Raw genomic sequence first — 24,186 nt, forward strand, 5'->3', positions numbered from 1 at the left:
TATGAAGTTCATCAATCCTTCCAAGTGAACATTTGCATGGCCACTTAAAGGGAGGCAAGTGTAAGGCTGAGAACAGGACACTGCAACCAGCACACTGAAAAAATAAATCAGCTTCATCTCCCACTAGTCAACTTGCATCTCAAGTAGAATGGCCCAAGCAGACAGTAAGGATTTGCAGGGCAAGACCCCCGGCTTCCAAGCTTGTTCTTAGCTACTATTGATTTCTCAGGTTGACACGTACCAGTAGTCTTTAGCCCAAGAATTGGCTGATTAGTTCAAACTGATATGTGAAATTCAAACACACCACTTCTTGGTCACCAGTGTCTCTTAAGGGTTGCAGGTCACAGTGCTGCAGTGACATATGAAGCTACAGGAGGATCTCATTATCCACGGGGTTTCCATTCCCACAGATTACCGCAGGTAATGAAGCTGTGGATAATGAGGCATTGAGTCTATGGGATTGTGTGGGTTAGGTTCCCAGACCAGAAATATTGCTTTAAAACATATTAATCACACACACACAGATGCACACACAAACACACAGACAGAGAAAACGGGCCGAATAAAGTGCCATACCATGCTCTGCAGCCCTTCATGCTTCCCACCAAGTCCCAAAGTCACTGAAATTCCATGAAAAATCACTGGGGTGTGTGTTTTATTAAAACAAACAAGCCACAAAGTGGCTCTTCTCCACAAAATGGCACCCCCTGACCCACATATAGACAAATTTAACCCCTTAGTTTCTGGGTTTCCCCTGCATATGCTGAAGTTGTGTGTCAATTACCTCAACCACGGATATGTGAAACCGTGCATGAACCCACAGATAGGAAGGTTCTCCTGTATAAATGGCAGAATACCCCTTCTATACAGCTCTTAAAGATACAGGTTCTAGATCCATAATCTAGCAACCCTACATTCCTTTGGCTCACTGGTCCACAATCTCCAGCTATCCAAGTTGATTTCACTTCTACACTCCCTTTCTGCTAATAGTTCAGAACCTTTCCTGCATTTGGGCCTTATTTGAGGTTTGGCCCCATATTTTATGGCTCCTCTTTTCTTCTACTCCATGTCTCTACCACCCATTGTTTTCTCAGAGTAGAAAGTAAACAATGGAGCTATTCTGACGATCAGTGGAAAGCAGGCTAAGGGTGCTTAGCCCACTTTACACCAATCATGAGACTCACCGGGCTCACAGCCGAGCCCGGTTTAGTCAGAGTGGGTCACCTGCTTATGTAGCCCTCCCCTAAGCCCGGGTTAGCGGAGCGAGCGCTCCACTAACCCAGGCTTCCTAATCATGAGTTGCCGTGGCACAGCTCCGTGCCATGGCTACTCACAAGTAGACTCCTGGAGGGGAGGCAAAAAGCCGCCTCCCAGCTCCAGGGGTCTCTTCAATATGCTCTGCGCACTCACGCAGGGCATACTGGAGCTTCTGGGGGCCGCGTGGCCCCCAATTCTCCCAGCCCCTGCCGGCTCCATCACGGAGCCAGCAGTTGTGTGGGTGGCCGATCCGGCCACCCAGGGCTCCCGCACTGCTCGTGTGCGGAGAGAGAGGGCTTAGCCCGCTCTCCCTGCTTACCTTCCCAAACAGGGTCTCACTGATTGTAAGACTCAGCTCAATATCTAAAAAGGAACATATGGGGTTGCATCAAGTTCCATGCTACTGCCTTTGCAGTCCCAACAGTTAGTCTGCCCATTCTTTGAGGTCGTCTTCCAAGGTTCTGCTCTGGGTGCCTCACCTTTGGAAATGAGACAGGTGGCAATCAAGGATAGAGCTTTTTCTGTGGTGATGCTCCACTTACGGAACACCCTCCCCCCCCCCCAAATACCCTAGATAAAACAGTTTCATTTCATGAACACTTTACGGGGAAAGACTATCTGATTGTTCCATTCTGACGCCATTTCTTTTACATTGGCACTTACAGCTGACATGAGAAAAATTACTCAAAGCAGTCTAGTTGAAATTAAATGGACAAGTCAGGCATTTCCTAACTTGTCCTTTTAATGTCAATGGGATTACTTTGAGTAATTTTCCTCATCCTGTCAGCCCATATTTTTAGATAGTAATTTGGATTTTTATAATTAAAGGCTTTGTTGGTTCTAAACCACCTTGAAGCCTTGCAATATGAAAGTTTTAAAAGCAACAGTTCTTCAAGTCTGCCTTCGGAGTTACTTGGGTGTAGCAGCTAGCCATATTTGATTACCATGTTGCTCTTCTCTTGAGACCTAGTTTCAGCAACTTTCCTTAGGCCAAATTAGGAAAGTGAGCATAAAGGTTACACTGATCTATCAGTCCACATCTATCACCACAGGGAGAATGTTAACACCCCTGCAGCTATTATTAAAAAATTGTTGCTGGCTCTTCCTGACAATGGGACTTTCCAAAGGTCAAACACACGCTGTTTGAGCCTCTACAAGGAGTCAGTATGTGGTACAAAAGGAACTGATTTTCAGTCCCTACATTTCACAGCATAGGGTGATGTCCTCCCATCCTGTTCTATGTTTCTACTTGGGAAACACCTAAACTGTGTCAGACATAACCTTAGTAAATCTCTCACAGCAATCTCTCATATCTGAGACTTATGGCCATAAGCCACTGATATCATAAATACAGGTGAAACTCGGAAAATTAGAATATTGTGCAAAAGTCCATTAATTTCAGTAATGCAAATTAAAAGGTGAAACTGATATATGAGACAGACACATTACATGCAAAGCGAGATAAGTCAAGCCTTAATTTGTTATAATTGTGATGATCATGGTTTACAGCTCATGAAAACCCCAAATCCACAATCTCAGAAAATTAGAATATTACATGGAACCAAGAAGACAAGGATTGAAGAATAGAACAATATCGGACCTCTGAAAAGTATAAGCATGCATATGTATTCAGAACTTGGTTTGGGCCCCTTTTGCAGCAATTACTGCCTCAATGCGGCGTGGCATGGATGCTATCAGCCTGTGGCACTGATGAGGTATTATGGAAGACCAGGATGCTTCATTAGCGGCCTTCAGCAATTCTGCATTGTTTGGTCTCATGTCTCTCATCCTTCTCTTGGCAATGCCCCATAGATTCTCTATGGGGTCAGGTCAGGTGAGTTTGCTGGCCAATCAAGCACAGTACACTGTATACTTTTTAGAGGTCCGATATTGTTCTGTTCTTCAATCCTTGTCTTATTGGTTCCATGTAATATTCTAATTTTCTGAGATTGTGGATTTGGGGTTTTCATGAGCTGTACGGCATGATCATCACAATTATAACAAATTAAGGCTTGACTTATCTCGCTTTGCATGTAATGCGTCTGTCTCATATATCAGTTTCACCTTTTAATTTGCATTACTGAAATTAATGGACTTTTGCACGATATTCTAATTTTCCGAGTTTCACCTGTACATTAAGATGTTAAGATTTTGTGTGTGTGTGTGTGTGTGTGTGTGTTTTTTTTTACATAAATCTGAAAAGGTTATCTTGGAAGTCTTTGAAATAGTAATGTTTATTCTTGTCCTGTTTCATTACATTCATATCTATGTTTTTGGACCACTCTACATTTTGCTTTGATCATCCCTAGGAAATTGTATGTATAAATGAAATGTCCAGATGTTTCATTTCTTTGGGGGAAACTACATTGGGTAGAACCTTAAAAGGAAGCAGAATGTCTTTTAGTGAGAAAAAATTCCTCACCAGAAAAATAGCATTGATACATATTGTAGTTAGAATAAAAAGAAAAGAAAAGTAACCACCATACAAAACAATTGCTTAAATTCAAGTCTTGGAATAATGCTCACATTCTGATAATGTCTTTAAGTTTCATTTTTAAAATATTTTAAGAGACTCTTTAAACAAATACAAAGTGTAATTTTTTATATATATGTAAGGAAATAATATTTCATGCCCAGATGTCAAATTTATTATTTCTATACCTTATTATTTTTCCCTTAACCCTCACCCCAACATTAAATATTCTTCTGTAACTGAGGAACTTTGAAAAATTAGGAAGTATAAATTCCCATTTTCAGCTGCAACTCTGAAGTAGGAGTATTTGCTTGAGAAATTACATTACATTAACATTAGTAATTTATTACGGTCAGTGACCCTTCAACAAACACACCAAAATACAAATCAGCACAGAACAAAACAAAATCAAAGCAGTAAAACTTTGTATAACAAAACATCAGGATATACAAAAATTCTAACAGGTGATACCACCACAACACACATTTCAGCCATTTTTGTGTTGTGTTCATGTCTGAATAAATGACTGAAATGGTGATTTGAATGCTTACAAACCCAATCTTTAAAGCAGTTGCCATGTTGGAAGGTGGCTTTACACTATTAACTTCATGCATTTTGTGTGCCAGCTGTGAATAGATGTGCTCCACCTGAAGTACATCATTGGCTACCTTACCAAAGGGCTGTGTTTACCTTCTAAATTAGGCTTGTGGTCAAGTGTCAAGCTGGAGGGGAGCATGGTGCCCTTTTCAGACTCTCTTGTGAGCAAAGGTAATATGAATCAGGTAGTGTGGTGGTGACATAAGCAAAGGTTTGCAGATGGTAATTAAAGTAGCATGAAAACATCCCAAGTCTATTGGTAAAGAGGTCTTTTAGGAGGAGGAGAAGCCAAGATTTTGACAGTATTTTCATAATCTGTATTCAGCAGAGCCATTTTGGAAGAGGGAATAGTTGTGCCCTCAATATGCATGCCCAAAGCACTCGTTTCTTTGCTTAAAAGTGGGTGATTGTCCTGTGTTGATTGCTGTAATTATTGTGATGTATACAAAAAAGTTACCACACATGCCGATGTGTTCTTAATATTTGTTGCTCTCCTGCAAATTAGTCCTGATGGCTATGTAGGAAGAAAGCTACAGGCCTTCCTGCCCTTTGGCCACTGTGAGAAACAGGATGCTGGACTTGATGGATGTTTGGGATCTGACTCTGATCCAGCAAGGGATCTTCTCATGTTTTTAAATTAACCATGAATCTATCCAAGCATTTGCAGAACTGGAACCTACATACTGTCACTACCATCTCCCTAATGATTTTTCTTCTTCTCACCCACTAAATCCAAGGTAGTTTCCCTGCTTGTGTTGTTCTAACATTTGTTGTACAAAGCCCTCCATAAATGAAACACAGATAGGAAACAGTTAAATGTATTCTTGTGTGTGTGTGCATGTGTGCCTTGGTCCAGTGACTTCTGTTAGCATCGTTTAAAGGCCCCTGCTGCTTTCTCTGAGACATGTAATTTTTCATCATACATTATCCTTGTCCTTTCTCAGTTTGCTCCTCATTAAAGACTGTGAATCGAAAGGTAAAAAATAATGTCAGGTTGGTAAGTAATTGAGCCTGGTCTTTAAAATCTTTCATTATTCAAAGCAACCTGAATTTATAGCTTGCTGAAGCCTTATTGCCTTTTCCCAAAGATGTTCTGGTATTAACCCTTCACTCTAGATTGAATTTGAATTAGCAGTCTCTTGAAAGACTGAAATACATGTTCTGTCCAGATGAAAACTCTGCTTTGGAAAGGAGCATACATTTCATTACCTGTTGGGTATCCAAAAAGGAAATGCTGTACACAAACCACAGCAAAACCCCAATCCTAAACATAATTACTCAGAAGAAAGATATATTAATATTGGATAGGACCAGCCTCCAGGTGAATGTATGTAGTAGATTGCTAACAAATCACTGTGCAATCCATCATTTTGAGAAAGACAGAGGCAGAAGAATTGCCATATTGGACCAAACCAATGGTTCATCCACCTGAGCATCCTGTCTATCAATAGAGTAGCCAAACTGATGCCTTGGGGAGCTTCATGAGCAACATATAATGGTGATAGCTGTCCTCATTTTTAGCCTACTTTCCAGTAGGCTTATGAGATCACCTGGCATTCTGTTTGTCCGTGTGTGTGTGTCCCCCTCATCAACTTCACGCCTGGGCCAATATGAACTAAATTTGGTACAGTTGTAGGGACACATAGGGACACCTCAATGGCATGGTTTATGATGATGTCATGCACCCCGATTGAAGATAGCAAATGCATAAACTTTTGATATGCAAATAGGCTAACTTGTGAACTGCCAAATTGATTTGAACCAAATTTGCTAAAGCTGTAGGGACACATAGGGATGCCCCAATGGCATAGTTTGTGATGATGTCATCTATCCCAGTCCAAGATGGCAGACATATGAACAATTGAGGTGCAGCGTGGGCTAACTTGTGGACTGTCTAACCAATTTGAACCAAATTAGGTACATATGTAGTGAGTGACACATAGAGACAGCTCAATGGTGTAATTTGTAATAATGTCATCCACCCCAATCCAAGATGGCAGATGCATGAACATTTGAGGCACAAGAGATCTAACTTGTGGACCACCTAACTGATTTGAACAAAAAAAATTTCTAGTTGTGGGGATAGTGAAAAGAAAGTAGGCAGATTAGTTCTTACTAGAACAACTTGTTAATAGTTAATCCCTAGCATCTGTCTGATAATATGTGGCATACCATTTTCTTATATCTTTTGCCAATTTGAGAACATTTTGTTGAAAAGTCACACACACACAAGCAAACATATACTACCCCTAGAAAATGAAACTTGCAAGGCTGGAAGCCAAGGATACACATTTCTGAATGTATTGTTATAAATGCCCACATCCTGACTAATGCTGCACATGTGCTTCTAACAAAAGTCTGCATGCCTCCTCGCTTCCAAAGCTTGGGCTTTGGCACAGCAATTTTTGCCAGTCTCCCCTTGCTTGGAAAACACTCTCTGACTCTCAGAAACACAGCCCTGTGGGCTGCACAACTCTCCAGAGTGTTTCCTCTGTCACAGAGTGCTAGAACAAGGGGAGAGCAGTGAACATTGCTGTGCTGTTGTGCAAGAGTGGTCATGTTTGGACACAAGGAGGTTAGAGCTGAGCACCTGCCTTTGTTAGAAGCACACACCATTAGCCAGAATGTTGGTCAATTTTTATCAGTGTCATTTTGCCTAGTTGCATTCTGTGTCCATGTGTTCTGTAGATCAATTGTAGTCTTCTTTTCAAGTAATTCCCCCCACGTTCACTCAGGGGCATAGCAAGGTTGTAGTGGGCCCAGAGACAAGATTTTAAAATGGGCCCCCTCATCACTGAAGCTCAGCTCATGAAGTAAAGAAATCTTAAATGAGGCTGAATAGTGGTAACAAAAAACATTTTTTATATATATATATATATATATATATATATATATATATATATATATAACCTAACAATAGAATATCATCCTAAATTATTTTTAAAAGGTTTTGTAAATTGTGGATGATGCAAGTCATTTAATGGTGCTAGAGAAAGACATGCTGTTCTGGCAGCTCCAGGTCTTAACACTCACATCAATTTCGGAGGAAGCCCGGGCAGGTGTGCGGCTGAGGAATCAGTCATGTGACTTGCCTCTGGGGGGCCCACCAAGGCAGTGGGCCCCTAGACAACTGTCTCCCCTTGCCCTATTATAGTTACGCCCCTGCGCTCACTGAAGAAAAGATGATTGCAACTGTTAGCTGTAGTAAAAGAGCTGACAGGCTTGTGCAAGACCATTGGCCACCACTGATTAACAAAATGTTTTCATAACAAAGAAGATTGCGCTAGAGTACAGTAGTTGCACTAAGAACAGATTTGTGCAATTGTACAAAAGTTCCCTCTAAAACAAATATTTGCTGCAGTTGTGCAAATGCAAGCATTCTGCATTCTTTCTATAAGGGACATGCACATGGTCTATGGTTTTCACCTCCCCAGAGTCACAAGAACAGAGCCTTTCCGTGAATGAGATTGTCTTGTATTTGCCTTCCAGAAGGGTGGAGGAAAGGGCATGACACCGGGCAAGGGCGAATGCCCTTCTATGGCTTGATATTTCCAATTGTGCCAGATATGCAGAAGGTGAGACGGTAAACCTACAACTGTCCGGGGCCAGAAAGCCTGTCGCCTTACTTAAATCTGCCTGGCATTCCGTGTCCAGAATCCTCTGTTTAATGGCCGTTTTCGCCTTGTCCCAGCCACCTGTAAGCAAAATGGATGGAGAAAAGCCCAGCTGTAACCATTTGTTGGAGACTGCCTGTTTCCATGAGGACTGAAAGTTGTCTTGCAGGGTTACTGGGGCCAGGCCCTGTGGGCAGAGGGCTAGTTTGAGCCAGTGGTTGAGAACTGTCATCCAAACCTTCGCCTCCACTTTTATCATGCCAGTTTCCAGCCATAGGGTGGCACTGGAGACACAGCAAGGCACTTGTAAGGTCCCTCTCAGGAATTTAGATTGGACATGTTCCAGTATGGCAAGACTGGATGGAGGTCCTGGGTGGGCGCCGTACAGTAATTGTGCCAACTTGGCTTCATATCGTTTGAGTGCTGCAGGTACATAATGGCCGCCTAGAGTATGTAAGAACTTCATAATAGCAGAGTTGCTCCTCTGTGCTGCTAGGGCAACGTGTTCACAGTGGGCCCTTCTTGAGCCAGAGGCATGAAGGACCACCCCCAGGTACGCAAAGAAGGCGACCTGCTCAATTCTGTGCCCATCAATATTCCAACGGTGGATCTTCGGTTTTCTAGCAAAGGCCATGACCTTGGTTTTTTTATAATTTATTTCCAATTGTTCACTCTTGCAATGCTGAGATAGTGTTGCCAGAGCCCTTCTGAGACCTACAGGGGTCCTCAAAAGGATCATTCATTCATTCATTCAATTTCTATGCCGCCCTGGATACCAGCAGCATCTGCACAGAGTAGGATGGAGATGGGTCTTCCATCCAACTTGGGAGGGTGGAAGTCCGGGTTACTGAGGCAGCTCACCATGGCATTGATATAGAAGTTGAAAAATAGCGGGGCCAGGATACATCCTTGTTTAACTCCCTTCTGGGTTGAAATTCCTAAATCCTGCTTGTTCATCTGCCAGCATCTCTTCTTGCTCTAGCCAGTCCTTGAATTTCCCATTTATATGCCTGGCATACAGCTTGCTGATGGTGTTGAGCAGGCTAATGGGCCTATAATTGGCAGGGTCATCCCTTAGGCCCTTTCTGAATTTGGGGACAATGATCGCCCGCCCCCAATCCTTGGGGATGCAGCCCTGGCAGTCAATATGGGTGGGGATTGTAGGTTATAAAAGAAGTGCCCATGAACCTCTTGGGCAAGGCATTTAAACTACACTGGCTGATTACACCCTTTAAATAGTGGTCACACCCATAATTAGTTTCCACCTTAGTGCCAAGAAGCAAGTGAATCAATGTGTTTCTTTTGATCACCTGAAATGTCTGTATTGACTACATGCGAAAATACAAACCTCCTATGTGAAGAATCAATCAATCAGTCCCAAAGTCAGCACAACACTAAGCATCAGAATCAGATGCAACAAAAGGGATGCAGTAATTGTGCTACAATTGCTCCTCTGTGAATTCAAGCCAGGAGGCAGGGGGAGAGGAATGGATGTGAGGGAAAGGGATTCAAAGCTCTTTTCCATGACAGAACCTCTGAAAAAACATCACTAAAGTGGGATTAGTGAAGAAAAGCTGCTAATGCTTTTCTTTAAGTATTTCCTTCCAGGCTTTCTCTGGATTCAGCAACTGCATCAACATCTCCAGTTGTTTTCTGAGCTTCCTTCTTAGTGCAACTGGGTCATCAGATTGTTAGGAAAAACTGGGTCTCCCATTACTTTTGCCTTCATGCTGTTTTTCCTGCTCTCGGTCACCTCCATTTTCCTCTTCCTCCTGCCCCCATTTAGAAGACATTGAATTCCAAACCTATGTCACTGTGGAAATTTTCTCCTTGCAGTTATGTAGCTCCACATCAAAGGGCCCAGGTGTGTGGGTGGAATTCATACAGCAACAAAGGAACCTAATAACAGCGAGGGCTGCCAAGATTTGACTTTATTAAATGCCCTATAGCAGTGGTGGTGAACTTCCCCCTCCAGTGGCAGAGCCAGACCGCGAGTGGCCCATTCCTGGCCGCTGCGGCAGCCCCGCTCACCCCAACCCTCGCATCTGACATCAGATGCGGGGGCGAGCCACACCCGTGTCAGACGTCAGACATGGGGGGGGGCGCGTAGTCTGGCTCCTCAACTGGGCCGCGCAGCCCCATTCGAGAGAGAGAGCCAGGCCAGCGCTGTGTTCACAGTGTGGCCAGGAGCGGCTCTTCCCTGCCTTAAAGGCAGGGGACATCTGCTTCTGGCCACGCTGTGAACACAGCGTTGGATGTACAACTTATGAGCGGGGCCCTGCGGCCCTGCTCGGGAGCTAGATTGGGGCTGGGGCAGCGCAGCCCCACTTGGGAGCTAAACCAGCATCCTCCGCATCTGACATCATACGCGGGGGGCATGTTGGGGTCATGAGGTGCAGCCCCTGAAAGGTGGCGGCCTGGGTTCTTTGAACCTTTTCACCCAATGGTGGCTCCACTCCAGTCCCCCTCATCACAAGTCCTTGCCCGAGTCACATTCCCTAGCTATCTTCAGGGCTGTCAGCCATGGTTTTACAAAGAACGCCTCTGCAGGCTTGGTGGTCCTTCCAGTGCCCCACAGCTTGCGGGCAATGTCTCTTTGGAGGTTGTAGCTGAGTTCGTCCTCCTCCTCCTGGATGACCTGGACCTGCACAGGCTGACATCTTATCAGATGCAATGGGTGGAGCTTGGGCTGGTCACTGACCATTAGCTGCTGGTAAGGTGATGCTTGGTTCATGATGACCCAACTAGGATCATTGTCCTCTTGTGTAGCTCATTCATTTTACATTTAACCTGGTGGGGAGAAGGTGGCAACTGATCATGTCTTCTCAGGGTTCCTCACCCTCACTGCCAAGCCTCTGAGCTGGCCAATCCCAACTCATACACACTCTAGCACAAGGCTGCTCAACTTGAGCCCTCCTGCAGATGTTGGCCTACAACTCCAACCATCCCTGGCTACTGGCCACTGTGGCTGGGGATTATGAGAGTTGTAAACCAAAAACAGTGGGGGGGGGGGCGCTAAGGTGAGCAGGCCTGCTCTACTAGATGATATAATTCTGTTGACCAGTTTAGAAAATGAACATTCATTGCCTCATTTAGTTTAGTTTAGATTTAGTCCTGTACATTCACACTGAAGAACTAATATTTGTCACAGTCTGTTGATTGGATCATGGGTTTACCCAGCTTCCCAAAATAGAAACACCTACAATTTGGGATGTAGTCTCTTACAAAAGGCAGAAAAAGTTCATATGAACTAACCCAGCAGTTCCCAGTCTTGGGTCCCCAGATGTTGGACTACAACTCTCATCACAACAGCCAAAGGCTACTGTGGCAGGGAAGGATGGGGGGTTGTAGTCCAACAACATCTGGGGATCCAAGGCTGGGATCTCCAAAATAACAAATAGAGCCAACAAGCATCACACTTTCTGACTGTAGCTACAGATGAGAGCAGGGCACTTTCCAAATTAGCTGCTCAACTGCAGCAAAATGCTTCCATCCAGGCAAATCACATTCAAAATGTAAATCGCAAAGCGCCCAGCAGGGGGATCAGTCTTGTGAAAAGCATACTGACTGAAAAGCATACAACCTGAAAAACCACCAACATTTTTATGCCGGATACACACCGTTATAGCACTATATTCAAAACAAGACTTTGGAAATATGAACGCCACCCTGCTGTCAGCATAGAGACAGGGGTGTCACAACACATGAAGTGTGGAAGCACACTTCAGAGATACATTGTGACCCCATTGCAGGGTCTAATCTGGAAAGCTGACAGAAAAGTTTTCCAATGAAGTGTATAAACAGTGCAGTTAATGTGATATGGAAACAAATTACCAATTCTCTTTCTTTCTTTCTTTCTTTCTTTCTTTCTTTCTTTCTTTCTTTCTTTCTTTCTTTCTTTCCATTTGGAAGGGTGGGGGGAACAGAAGAATAATGGAATTTCCTATAATCCCATTAAAGCAAGTTTGGCTTACTAAGAATGAATTCTGATCATGCTAGCATTTTAGTGACAGCAATTGTAAGCCAGGAAAGGTAGTAAAAATAGATTTTGTAATGCAGTACATATAAAACATAATATTGATACTAGACGGATCTTGTATTTGATACAAGGATATTTACTACTGACACAGTAAACAAAAGGGCATTGTCAAGTACATAATTCTTTTTGCTTCTGCATGGTATTATTTGCACCTTCCTTACAACTCAAGGGCCCCAGTTGAGAAAAGCGTGAAATCAGGCTGGAAGAAGGTGAAATTCTATTATTGGCTTATGCTGCAGGCAGAACTTTGTTCTACTATACAAGGGCCAAGGAGGATAAAGGGCTCTCTTTTCCAGCCTCCCCACCCTGCCCAGATTGTCTAGCAATACTCTCTGATCTGTCTAGCAACCTGCAGACTGATGCCAAGAGACTGGCCGGCATTCATATTGGAACTCTATTCTTTTTTGTTTGAGGCCCATTTGGTTCTGCTTCTGCCCACTTGATCCTACTCAATCAGTATGCTGTGGTGGTTAAAGTGCTGGATTAGGACCGGACAGATCTGAGTTCAAGTCTCCATTCAGCCATGAAACTCACTGGGTGATTCTGGGCCAGTCACTTCTCTCTCAACCTAAGATACCTCACAGGGCTATTGTGAGGATAAACATAAATGTGTACACTGCTTTGGGCTCCTTGGAAGAAGAGCAGGATATACATGCAAAAATAAAATAAATAAAATAAATTTGGGGGTCTATTCAGGAGGTTCTGTTTCATTTTTAACCCCATTCAATTAGGGAGGGGGTGTTAATAGTGGGGAAATAATAGGTGTCAATAGGGGGGGAAACTATCCGAAGGCACTGTGGGTATTCAAGATGGTACCTTGTGGAAAGCAGTTGTGCATTGGAGCTCCTACCACTGCCAGCACAGGTGGTGGTGGTGGTGGTGGTGGCAAAAACCACAGGCAAAGAAAAATGTTTTCTTGGTTTTTTAAATTATAAAAAAGGGCAATGAATGGGATTTTTAAAAAAAAATTCCATTTGTCCCATTTGTTTCCCATCCCCTTCATTTCTGAATGAATGGGACATGATCAGAACAGGCCTCATTCATTTCTCATTTCATGTGTTCTAAAAATGAATCCATATCCTTCCCATGCCTGTATACATGCACAGAAGAGCTCTGCCCTATGCTGATCCCCCTGAGCAAAGGAGATTGTGCCCACCTGGGAAATAATAGTTTCCTAAATTCAGATGGCTTTCTTCAGGTACCAGCAACCTGATCTTACATAGATTTATTCAAAAGGAACTGAATTTAATGGTGCTAACTGTCAAGTATATTACATTGGACTGCAACCTAATTCTTATATTCTTCCAGATTTTGTTTGGGCCTGAAATAGCAAACCACCTGCTATTGCTTCCTACCCAAAGCTTCCCATTTCTAACAAAAGCAGGTGAGATTTGCCTATTTTGTTGTGCTGAAGGCTGAGAGCTCTGAAGGTACTTAGAGGATTTTGATCTTCATTTCTCATTCACTTTCAAGGGAATTAGGGCCCAAATATCTTAGGCGGCTTTACAAATTGAGGAATAAGCTATTGTGTGAACAAGGGAAACAGATCCTCTGTTAGGCTCCCTTTCAGCTACAAGGTTTGCTCAACATGCCCTGCTAGAAGCTCAAGCTTATTGTCTCCTCTTGAAGCAATGAGGCTGACCCAACTGCTGCTTAAATCCTTCACTAATGTATTCAGAACTCCAGGCATTAGTGTCTGTTCCCCCCGCCCCAAAGGCAAAGTTGTCTATCATCTTCAGAAATGAGCAATTAAAGTCTCTCTCTCTTTTTTTCATGATAAGAGGATCAATTCGGCTTTGTTCAAGTTTCCAGATCATCCTAATTTCTTGCACACACGCAACCATGAATAATGTTTCTGCAGACACATCTTTTAAAACGTTGCTCTCGTGCAAAACATATTCAGAGATTCCCATAGCAGAAGAAGCTGTCATCCTGTTCAGACATTTCACTGCTGCATTTTGGCATCCCTGATTTCCATCCTCTTCCACATCCATCCCAAACTCCATGCCTCTACCCTTAACATTCTTCACAGTCTTGCCCTAACCTACATATTCCATTTCCATTACATGCAGAGGCGTAGGGAGCTTGGCGGGGGCCAGGGGGGGTCCGACCGGCAGCATCCCCACCCACAGGTGTTCCTTCACGTGTGGGAAGCGCGTGCATGCCATAAGCCACGCCCCTGTGTCTGACATCAGATGCAAGAGGGGTGGGACCAGTGCCAAGAATGGGGCTGTCACAGCCCTGGCAGAGTTTAATATCCCCTGTCAGAGGTTGGTGGAGTCGCTGAAAGGGAGATCCTTCCCAGGAGCTCCCTTTCAGCCATTCTACCAGTGGCTGACACAGGAAATAAGAACCTAAGAACAGCCCTGCTGGATCAGGCCCAAGGCCCATCTAGTCCAGCATCCTGTTTCGCACAGTGGCCCACCAGGTGCCTCTGAGAAGCCCACAGGTAGGAGTTGAGGGCATGCCTTCTCTCCTGCTGTTACTCCCCTGCAACTGGTACTCAGATGCCATTCAATATATGTACTCCTCTGCAAATGAAACTCTCAGGGCTGTGACAACCCCATTCTTGTCACTGGCCCCACCCCCCTTGCATGTGATGCCAGATGCAGGGGAGTGGCCAATGCCTGGAGGGAGAATCCCTCCCTCCCCTCCCAGCATTGCATTGAAATGCTGGCTGGAGAGAGGGGCATGCCTCATGCTCTCAGCCAGCAAATGCTTTGCTCACTGCCTAAGTGCAGGAGGGGGCAAGGGGGTGCCCTGGGCGAGGGTAAGCCTTGGAGGGCCCCAGACCCTTGGGGTATGGGGACAATTATCACCCTTGCTCAATAGGCACTACACCCCTGATTACATACACCCCTACCCATTTGTTTTGCTGTACAACCTCAGGTCTCACACTGCCTTGAACAACATTATCCATTTTTGCCTTGCTGCCCCCTATGCCTGGAACTGTCCCCCCAAATGCTTACATAGCGCCACTGCTCGTTCATCACATTTTCCCCTTCAGAATTCAACTTTTATGAAGGCCAATAGCTCTAGTGACACATTATGTTCAATACATGAATGGTCTGTTTCATGTACGCACATACAGATCTGAAAGCATGTGCAGTTACTCATACATTACAGTAAGTTCAATGCACATATAGCAGAACACTTCCTATCTGCCTCCTGGATTTGAGGGCCCTGTATATAGGTTCACTTTTAAAACAAACGTATGCCGTCAATCACACAAAAACATGTACATGTGTACAGACACCTATATGCATGTGCAGTGTAGAGACCGAACAGGGCTGATGACTTAACTCCTTAATCCTTAACCCTAGCTGAACCAAACATATGTTTCCACTGAATTTCCTCATATTCATCTGATGATAGCCTTGCTTCTCTCCTTATCTCAAAATGTACATTGAAGTTCCTTGGAACAGGAACCTGTCTTTCTTGTTTTTATTACTATGGAAAGCATCAAATACAGGGACTGTATAATAAAAGGACTGTGCCATAATGTCCCACCAACTGCACTGCCTTGTTAGCAGCTACAAAGCGGGGGGGGGGCTTTCAAAAGGGGTTAAGTGTTGGGCAAAGTTTTTGCCCAACTGAGCTTTGGAAGCAACCACACTACCAACCAACTCCTGCTGGAGTCTGCTCCTCCCCCTCCCTTTTTTAATCCATAAAATGTCAGAGTGAGGGCAGGAAACATTTCCTTACTCTAATTCAGCTTCAAATCCTGCAGCTATGTGGTGTCATCATGAAGCCAAATAAGAGTGAGGGCAGGAAGCATTATCTACAGTCTGTTTTGGCTACAAAAGTAATGAGCCTGGCATCTTATGGTTAAAAAACAACAACTAAAAGTGGTATCCAGCAGGAGGAGGAAGTTCAGTGGCCCCATTGTCCGCCCCCAGAAAAGCCTTCTTTTGAGCTAAGCGATTAAGTTGATAACTTTCAGTTCAACTAATAAGACTAAAATTTTATTTTATTTTATTTTATTTTAAAGGAAGGTTGCACTCCATCCCCAGTTTCAAATGAGAACTTCGTATTGGCATGAATGCCTATTCAGGATATTCCAGAAGGTGTTACAACAACACTGAGTTATAGTGACCTTCTGTTACTCTCCAAGCTAAAACTGCTTAAACCATCTAACTGACATAAATAATTAAATACCATTTTAATAGTTTTAATGTTGTTTTAAAATATTGTTTTAAGGTTTTAAATTGTTGTAATGTTTTAACTTTTTGCTGTCATTTATTTTAACCAATGTTTTAATTTCTCTGTTGGCTTTTTAAAAAAAATAATGTTTTAACTTTTCTGTTGTAAACCACCCAGAAACATAAGTTTTGGGTGGTAGAAAAATATGTTAAATAAATAAATATCCTGAGAACAAAAAACTTACTCTTACTAGCTCTAAACCACATCTCTCTCTCTTCCACTATCACCACTTCTCCCAGGGAACTATGCACTAATGGATTTGAAGCCACCAGTTGTGCTCAATAAATGATGTGTAATGGACATGAAACTGCCTGAAAGAAATGTTATGCTGACAAAAGGAGCTGGTCAGGGGCGGAGCCACCATTGGGTCAATGGATTCAAAGAACTCGGGCCACCACCAATCAGGGGCTGCAAGCACAGCCCCAGACACGCCCCCCCCCCAGCAACTGAAGTTAGACAAAGTGGTGTTATTTCGGTCCCAAACAGGGCTGTGTGGCCCTGTTTGGAGCTGAAATCAGCCTGCTCTGCCTTAGCATTGTGGCTGGAGTGACTGCCAATGCAGCTGAGCCAATCGATCTCCCTCCCAAACGGGGCCGCGTGGCCCCATTTAGGCGAGAGATCGGCCTGTGCTGCATTGGCAGAGCGGCCGGAACGGCTCTCCCTGCCTTTAAGGCTCTCCCTGCACAAAAACTCCCTTTAAGGCAGAGAGAGTCGCTCCGGCCCACGCTGCCCAATGCAGCATGGGCCAATCTCCTTTCCAAACGGGGCCATGCGACCTCGTTTGGAAGGGAGACCACGTCCCCCACACCTGACATCACATGTGGGGGCGTGGCTAGCCGGGCCCCCCTGCTTCTAACGTCTGACGTGGGGGGCGGGCCAGGAGGCCACAGCAGCGGCCGCACACAGGCCGCTGCCGGCCTTGCTTCACTCCTGGAGCTGGTAACAGGTGCCAGTACTGAGGCCGTCAGCTGCCTAGCTGGTTGGACCCATGAAAGATGCCTTCAGCATCATCTTTTGAGTCTGACATCTCAGTCTTTATAAATACTGAGTTGCTGAGAAGGATGAGGGGTTAGAACTTTATAAAGCTGATAAGCGCACCTTTTGAAGATGAAAAATAAATTCCATGGCAATTGCTGTGGACCCTTCCATTCTGTGAGCTGTTCCCTTGTTCCTCCATTAGGATTAGATGGTTCTTTTTAGTACACAGTGAGCTCATCAAAGTTAGGTACTGACACACCTTGGGTGTGACATCCATGTCTTATGTGATAAGCTTGAAATCAGCCTTGTGTCAGCCCAGATGTCAATCTGAATCTCTCATATGTGTAAACTGCTGCAAATCCAAGTTAGTTTGTGACGATGGACCTATTTGACCCTCTCTCCCCCATCAACACACTTCATTATTAATCTGCAATTGGTACAACAATAATGCAAAAAATATATATGCTAGCTATTTTATTAACTTGAAGGATTATGCTTTCAGCAATATATCAGAAAGTATTTTATCTAAGCTGTATTAGCGATTACATTTGCATTTGAATTTCGGCCCCTATCATTTTATATGCAGGAACAACCCCAGAGAAAACAGGACAACATTCATCATGTTAGACGGATCTGTCACAGGGAAAGAAATTGTGAGACTATTCTAATTTAATTTCCCCCCAGATTTTTATGCCCCCTTATCTATTAGCTCAAGGTGGTGCACAAAAACAATCTAATATATTAAGATGGGACCATAATATCACGACACAACCAATATCCAACAATAAAATATATCAGCAAGAAAATCATCCTTTCCCTTTGACTGGCCACTAAAAGCAAGGCTAGGGAGTGGGGGTGGGGAGACTTCCATGCACCTGCATGGAGCCAGCTTAGCATAGTGGTTAGAGTGTTGGACTAGGACTGGGAAGACCCAAATTCAAATCCCCATTCAAACATGAAACTCACTGGGTGACTCTGGGTCAGTCATGTATCTCTTAGCCTAACCTACCTCACAGGGTTATTGTGAGGATAAAAATAAGCATGTACCCTGCTCTGAGCTCCTCGGAGAAAGAGTGGGATATAAATGTAAACAACAACAATAATAATAATCTGAACTGTGGTGAGGAACCAATTTTGTGTTCTGTTCTGAACTCAGAACGGAACACAAAATCCCCAGAATTCTCTGTTGGGACAAACCAGTCAAGCTGGTTGTTCTGATGGAATGACTCCTTCCGACGTTTGAGCGCCATTTTGGACTCCAAAATGGCACTCTTCTGGCCTCTGTGCACACACTGCAGCTCTGCACATGGGCTACTTCCACTTACTTCTGGTCCAAGGAGAGAACAGGGCAGCAGGGAGGTATGCTTCCACCCCGCCGGACCAGTTATTTAGCGAGTGCCAGCAGGGGAAGCGTGGCGGGGTGTGTGTGTGGTAGTGGTAAGTGCACCCTCCCCTGCCCTTAATGGTACACCCCCCCCACGCCTTTGAACCAGCCCCCACCAGTACCATGCACATCCCTAATCTCTATTTGGGAGCTACCATTGAGAATGCTCCATTATATAGCCTTGATGTTTAACGTAGCACCATTATATAGCCTTGATGTTTAACGTAGCACAAAGTTAGCACTTCCAGGAGATAACCTCAAGAAAATTGTAGAAGCTAAAGTGGGATCTGCAGGAAAAGCCACAATTGACATGAAATTTCACCAAAAGCCACATCTGGAGGCAAATCTTAGGTGCCAAAATAGTAAGAACTTCCCAAAATAGTGAAATGCAAAGAGATTGTCAGGGTTCCTCTCAAGGAGAAAGGCTTTGACATTTTCTCCACATCCTTGAAGAGAACATCCAAGGAATGATGGTGGCAAGTTAAAAGAGCTTGGATAATACATGTAGGTGTTCTCAAAGTGGGGAGGTTGTGTACAATCCTAAGTTGCTTCAGACATCACCTACAAACCGAAGCCGCTCTGGGAAGAGCAGAAGGTTTCAAGTTCCCTCCCTGGCATCTCGAAGATAGGCTGAGAGAGATTCCTGCATGCAACCTTGGAGAAGCCGCTGCCAGTCTGTGAAGACAATACTGAGCTAGATAGACCAATGGTCTGACTCAGTATATGGCAGCTTCCTATGTTCCTATGAAGTGAATGTGGTGATTTTTGCACTGCTTGAATGACTGCAAAGAGCTGAAGCAAGCAAGCAAACAAACGAACAAAGAAATACATGTTGATAAAACAATTAAAATTTCTCAGGCAGGTTCTAACATGTCCCCTGACACCAAGCTTTACCCAAAGTAGAATTCTGAAGCAAAATGAGGGTGTCTACTAACTTCTGAGGAACTTTGCTTCTAAGGAAGCCCACCTCCCCAAAAAGAGAGAAGAAGTTTGAATGCTTTTTTACTATTAATGTTTGAGGGGGGTGGTCCCCACATTCCTAAAGGCATTCTTTCACATATGTATGCATATAATATCCATGGATATAAATATGGTTCCATAGAATCTTATTCTGAATGTGGTGGAGACTGCATTAAATTATCTACCCTCCTTGTTGGCTGAGGATTGTCCTTAAAATCTCTCTTCTATAAGAAATGACCTGATTCAAACTGGCAGTTTGTGGTAGCAGATGTAAGGCCATAATAAGCACCAGGGCTTCCTCCTCCACTGTGTATTTTAGAGTGCATTGGGGCAGGAGCTGTCTCCCGGTACGGGGATATATGTATATCCCAGCTTCTAAAAATGAGAGGTGATGTCAGCTGAGGTCCAGAAGATTTAGTGTCATACAAATGTTAATTATATGACTGCATAAAACCGCTTAAGTAGAAAGGTCTTGTGGTGACCGAAGCTTCTGCTCTTGTCCTTAATCAATAGTCCTCTCTTTTCTTTCTCATTGTCACTACCAGATAATTGTCAAGGTTTTTCACTGCCTTACTCCTCCACAGTCACATCAGAATCTGCGATCCTTGCACTAACTACTCTTAGGGCATCGTCTGAAGGTATTCTGTGCAGCCACTCTTGCTAAAGCTAAACAGATCTAGGTCTGGTCAGTACCCAGATGGGAGATGATTTGGGAGCCCTCTGCACAGTGCTCTCATTGGCCCACATACCGCATAGTGCCCCCTGGGGGTTTTCCACACCGCCCATGCTGCTGCCGCCATTTAGAACCAACAACATAGTTGTGCAAGAGCACTGTTTTGCAAATGCCTAAAATTGCACAAATGCAGCTGTGCAACACGGCAGCCATTAAAAATGCTGGCCCATATTGTGGGGTAACTGTGTTTGCACAATGTTAGCCCTTTGAGGAACAGAGCTCCTGTGCAACTATGTCAGTTTCCTTTCTTTTTGAAGCCTGCAGCAGTGCGAGCTTTGTGGAAACTGGCCACAGGACACTGTGGGGTATGTGAGCCAATGACAACAGGGCTGGTGTACACGAATCGGCCGAGTTTTGCCTTAGCCAGGGGCCCAAGGCTCAGATGCCAGAAGGGGGCGGTGGAACTGTGACTCTCGCACTGCTGACGCCTTCTCCCATCCATCTCTCCTTATGCAAATGGGAAATGAAGCAACTTTTTCTCAACTACAATAATGCAGGTATGTGTGTGTGTGTGTGTGTGTGGTGGGGGAGAGACCCATTCACCAAAGGGAGGAGGAGTCATTGTCAAGACATTCAGTGGCTGCTTCTCTCCCTTCCTGAATCGGAGGATGGGGGACATCATGGCAGCTCACCTTCCAAGGGTGAGGAGGAGGAGCTGCTGCTGCCGCCACTGCCCTGTACCATGCCATACACACAAACCCCACTGGAGAAGATGAGTGGAAGGAGCTGCTGCTGGCCTGGTCCACCATTGCCACCTCCCCCCCCCACCCGCCCGCAACTCCCTCCTTTCCCATTCAAATGAGGTAGAGTGGGGGATATCAGGAGGGGAGAAGCAGCTTGAGAACCCACTTCAGGGCTTTGCCACAGGGCTACTAGAAGCCTGGCACTGTTCCTGGTGGCAGAATATACTAAAATAAGTAAGCACTATGTTTTCACATGCACAATAATTGCCCCTATTTGATGGTACCTGCCTAGCCCTTGGAAGGGCCCTCTTTGCCTTTTGCTGAGATACTGCAGAAGAAGATCTCCTTTTAATAATTGTTATTGTGCACAGTTGTGTAGTTGATTCTCTTCTCCCAAGACTCTAGAAGCTAAATCCCTGAATGGGATGGAAGTGCACTCACAGATAAATACCCACACATCCACATGGAACCCACACTGCTTTCTTTCCATCCCCTTATAACTACCTACAGATAGTAAACAGTGCTAGATTTGGGAGGAATGTGCCCCAAAATATTCTTCAAAGGTTCCCAGGAGGATTTACACACAGGACTTCTACCCCAAACCTCCTTCAGAAGAGAGTGTGTGCATTCACACACCAGCCAAACTTACCCCAAAGTCCCTTTGAGGTTCTTGGGCCCACTCCACACACAAACCGGGCTTTGTGATGTGAATTCTAGCTTATCTCAATGTATTTCCAGATTTTTAAAATGCTGGTTTCAAGCTACTTTTTCTGAAAACGCCAAAGCAGATAGGGAGAGGCACTGATGTAGAATCATTAGCATGATAAGATAAAATTTCATGATAAAATTTGCATGCTCTCTTTAGAAATGCAGATATTGCTCTTTTGGAAGCTCTCTCTCCCCTCCCGGCATTAGCTAGAAGGAAAACACAGATGCCTGCCATGTGCATTGTTTCAAAACAAAACCCGAAAGCAGAGGGGAGGGGCTGCTTTCCTCAGTGCCGCAAATGTAGTTCAAAGTGGCTTCACTCAACATTTACCCCGAATCATGAAGCCATGTGTGAATAATCCCCAGGAAGAGAATATGAGTTGGGAAATTCTGTGCGTTTTCTGTTGAGTTTTATACAACCTTGAAAATTGCTCCAGGAAGGGGGAGAAAGGTAGTTTGGCCAGCCAATCAGCATGGTCTACAGTTCTCTGAGAAGAGGTTGCAGGCTTTTGTAACTGACACAAGGACAAGCTAATCAGTGCTGTGCAACATATCTAGGCTCTGCTACAAACTAGAAAAAGTTCCCCTGATGTTGATCCATGGAAGAAGATAGTAGTATGCGTGCCCATAAAGTGGTGCATCCAGTTCCCCAATTAGAGGTTTGAAAAGTAAAATCTCTAAGTGTACCCACTACTTTATGGTGAAGAAGGGATCCTGAGGAGAGAGCTGAATCCTGACATAAGACAACTCTAGCAATTCACTGTAATAACATTTTAACTGAACATTCTGAAAAGGCAAATATAGATATAGGACACTGATTTATCAGGGACCAGGACCAGGACCAGAAAATGGGCTGCCTCTTTTGAATAGGGACAGTTGGAGCATGTGGTTCTGCACCAGTTTCCCTCCAACAGATATTCCCAGATGTTGTTGACTACAACTCCCAGAATCCCCAGCTGCAGTGGCTTTTGCTTGGGATTATGGGAGTTGTAGTCAATAACATCTGGGAATCCCTGTTAGAGGGAACACTGTTTGGCACCACTCTGTACCTAAGCAGGGAGGGCATCTGTGTGGTGATCGCTGCAGGAATTCCTCTCTAATGCTCCCAGAAGTGCTCATTCTTCTCACTCCTGCTGTGGAAAGCACATAGGAAAAGTACCCCAAATTAGAAAATGTTGATGATAGACAGGTGGCCAATGGCTGGTTGTTGTTGTTTTCCAGTTTGTATGAAGTCCAAAGAGTAAGACTGAATAAATGGGAAAGTATGTATCAGGAGATATTTAGAAAGACAGGAGCCTTCAGGCTTCCAGATCTGCTGAAATTGCTTCACGTATATTCAGAGGGAGACAGTAGCAGATGCCAACACTGGAACAGCCTCAGGGAACTATAATATCCCCCTGGAGGCCCTGTGAGCCGCCGAATGCTTTTCAAAGCTTGCAGAATAGGCTAACTATAAAAGAGCATTGTAACTCAAATCTTAATATCTCGTTAAGTTTTATGAGCATAGGAAAAGGAGTGGGCGGGGTGGGGGGAGAGGAAAAAAAGAGGCAGCACCTCAGCCTTTTCCCATGGAGTCCACAACAAAAACAAACAGACTTTGCCAATAGACTTGGAAGTATCTTCCGTGCAATACTGCTGCATTGCTTCTCCTCTGTAGAGTGGAAACATGAAATCAATGGAAGAAAGCAGGGGGCAAAAAAGAGAAGGAAGAGTGTGTTCCATTCCCTCCCCAAACAGCATGGAAAGTGATGGACTGCCTTTTCAGCAGTCCCAGGTCTTCTGTCTTTAACAGCAGGTTGATCTGCAGGCATTAGAAGGAGACCATGCGTCTTGTGGCTGGGGGGTAATGGGAATAAGCTTTTGTGGCTGGGGATGATGGGAATTGTAGTCCAGCAACATCTGGGGATGCAAAGTTGGCTAACCCCTGCCTCAGTCTGACATTTAATGGAGCTTGATTTCTGTGCAAGTACCACACAGGCTTGTGCAGCTTGTGTGATCCACCCAGCAGATCATAGCCCCCTGGCCGTGCATTGGGCCCTATTCGATGCCTGACAGCTCCCTTGTTCTTGCAATGCCAGGCAGCAGAGTTGCCAGTTCAGCTGACCACTGCAGCAGTGCCATTGAAGAGACAGCGGGAAATCATAAGACCATAGGAAGCTGCCTTATATGAGTCAGATATAAGGTCCACCTTATGGTCCACAGCTCAGTATAGTCTACATGGATAAGCAGTGGCTCTCCAGGGCTGCAAGCAGAAGTCTCTCCCAGCCCGACCTGGAGATGCAAAGGACTGAACCTGGCCTGGGCTCTTCTAAATGCAAAACACATGCTCTATGGCCCGATCCCCTAAGGGGACTATCTTACAGAGCTTACGTGTAGTCTCCCATCCAAGTGCAAACCAAGGTAGACCCTGCTTAGCAAATGGGACAATTCATGTTCGCTGCCACAAGACCAGCTCTCCTCCCCAACTCATGTATCCATGCTAATATTTATTTATTATTTCTCTGTGTAAACCGCCCTGAGCCATTTTTTGGAAGGGCAGTATAGAATCAAATAATAG

General features: G+C 44.5%; 1 long non-coding RNA gene across 5 annotated transcripts in view; it reads right to left on the reverse strand.

Moving 5' to 3' along the window:
• Positions 1-24,186, reverse strand: part of LOC128346578 (uncharacterized) — a 112,494-nt gene that overhangs the window by 39,054 nt on the left and 49,254 nt on the right. The gene's annotated exons all lie outside the window — the stretch shown is intronic.

Source organism: Hemicordylus capensis, chromosome 2 (assembly GCF_027244095.1).
Source record: "Hemicordylus capensis ecotype Gifberg chromosome 2, rHemCap1.1.pri, whole genome shotgun sequence".
NCBI classification, from domain to species: Eukaryota; Metazoa; Chordata; class Lepidosauria; order Squamata; family Cordylidae; genus Hemicordylus; species Hemicordylus capensis.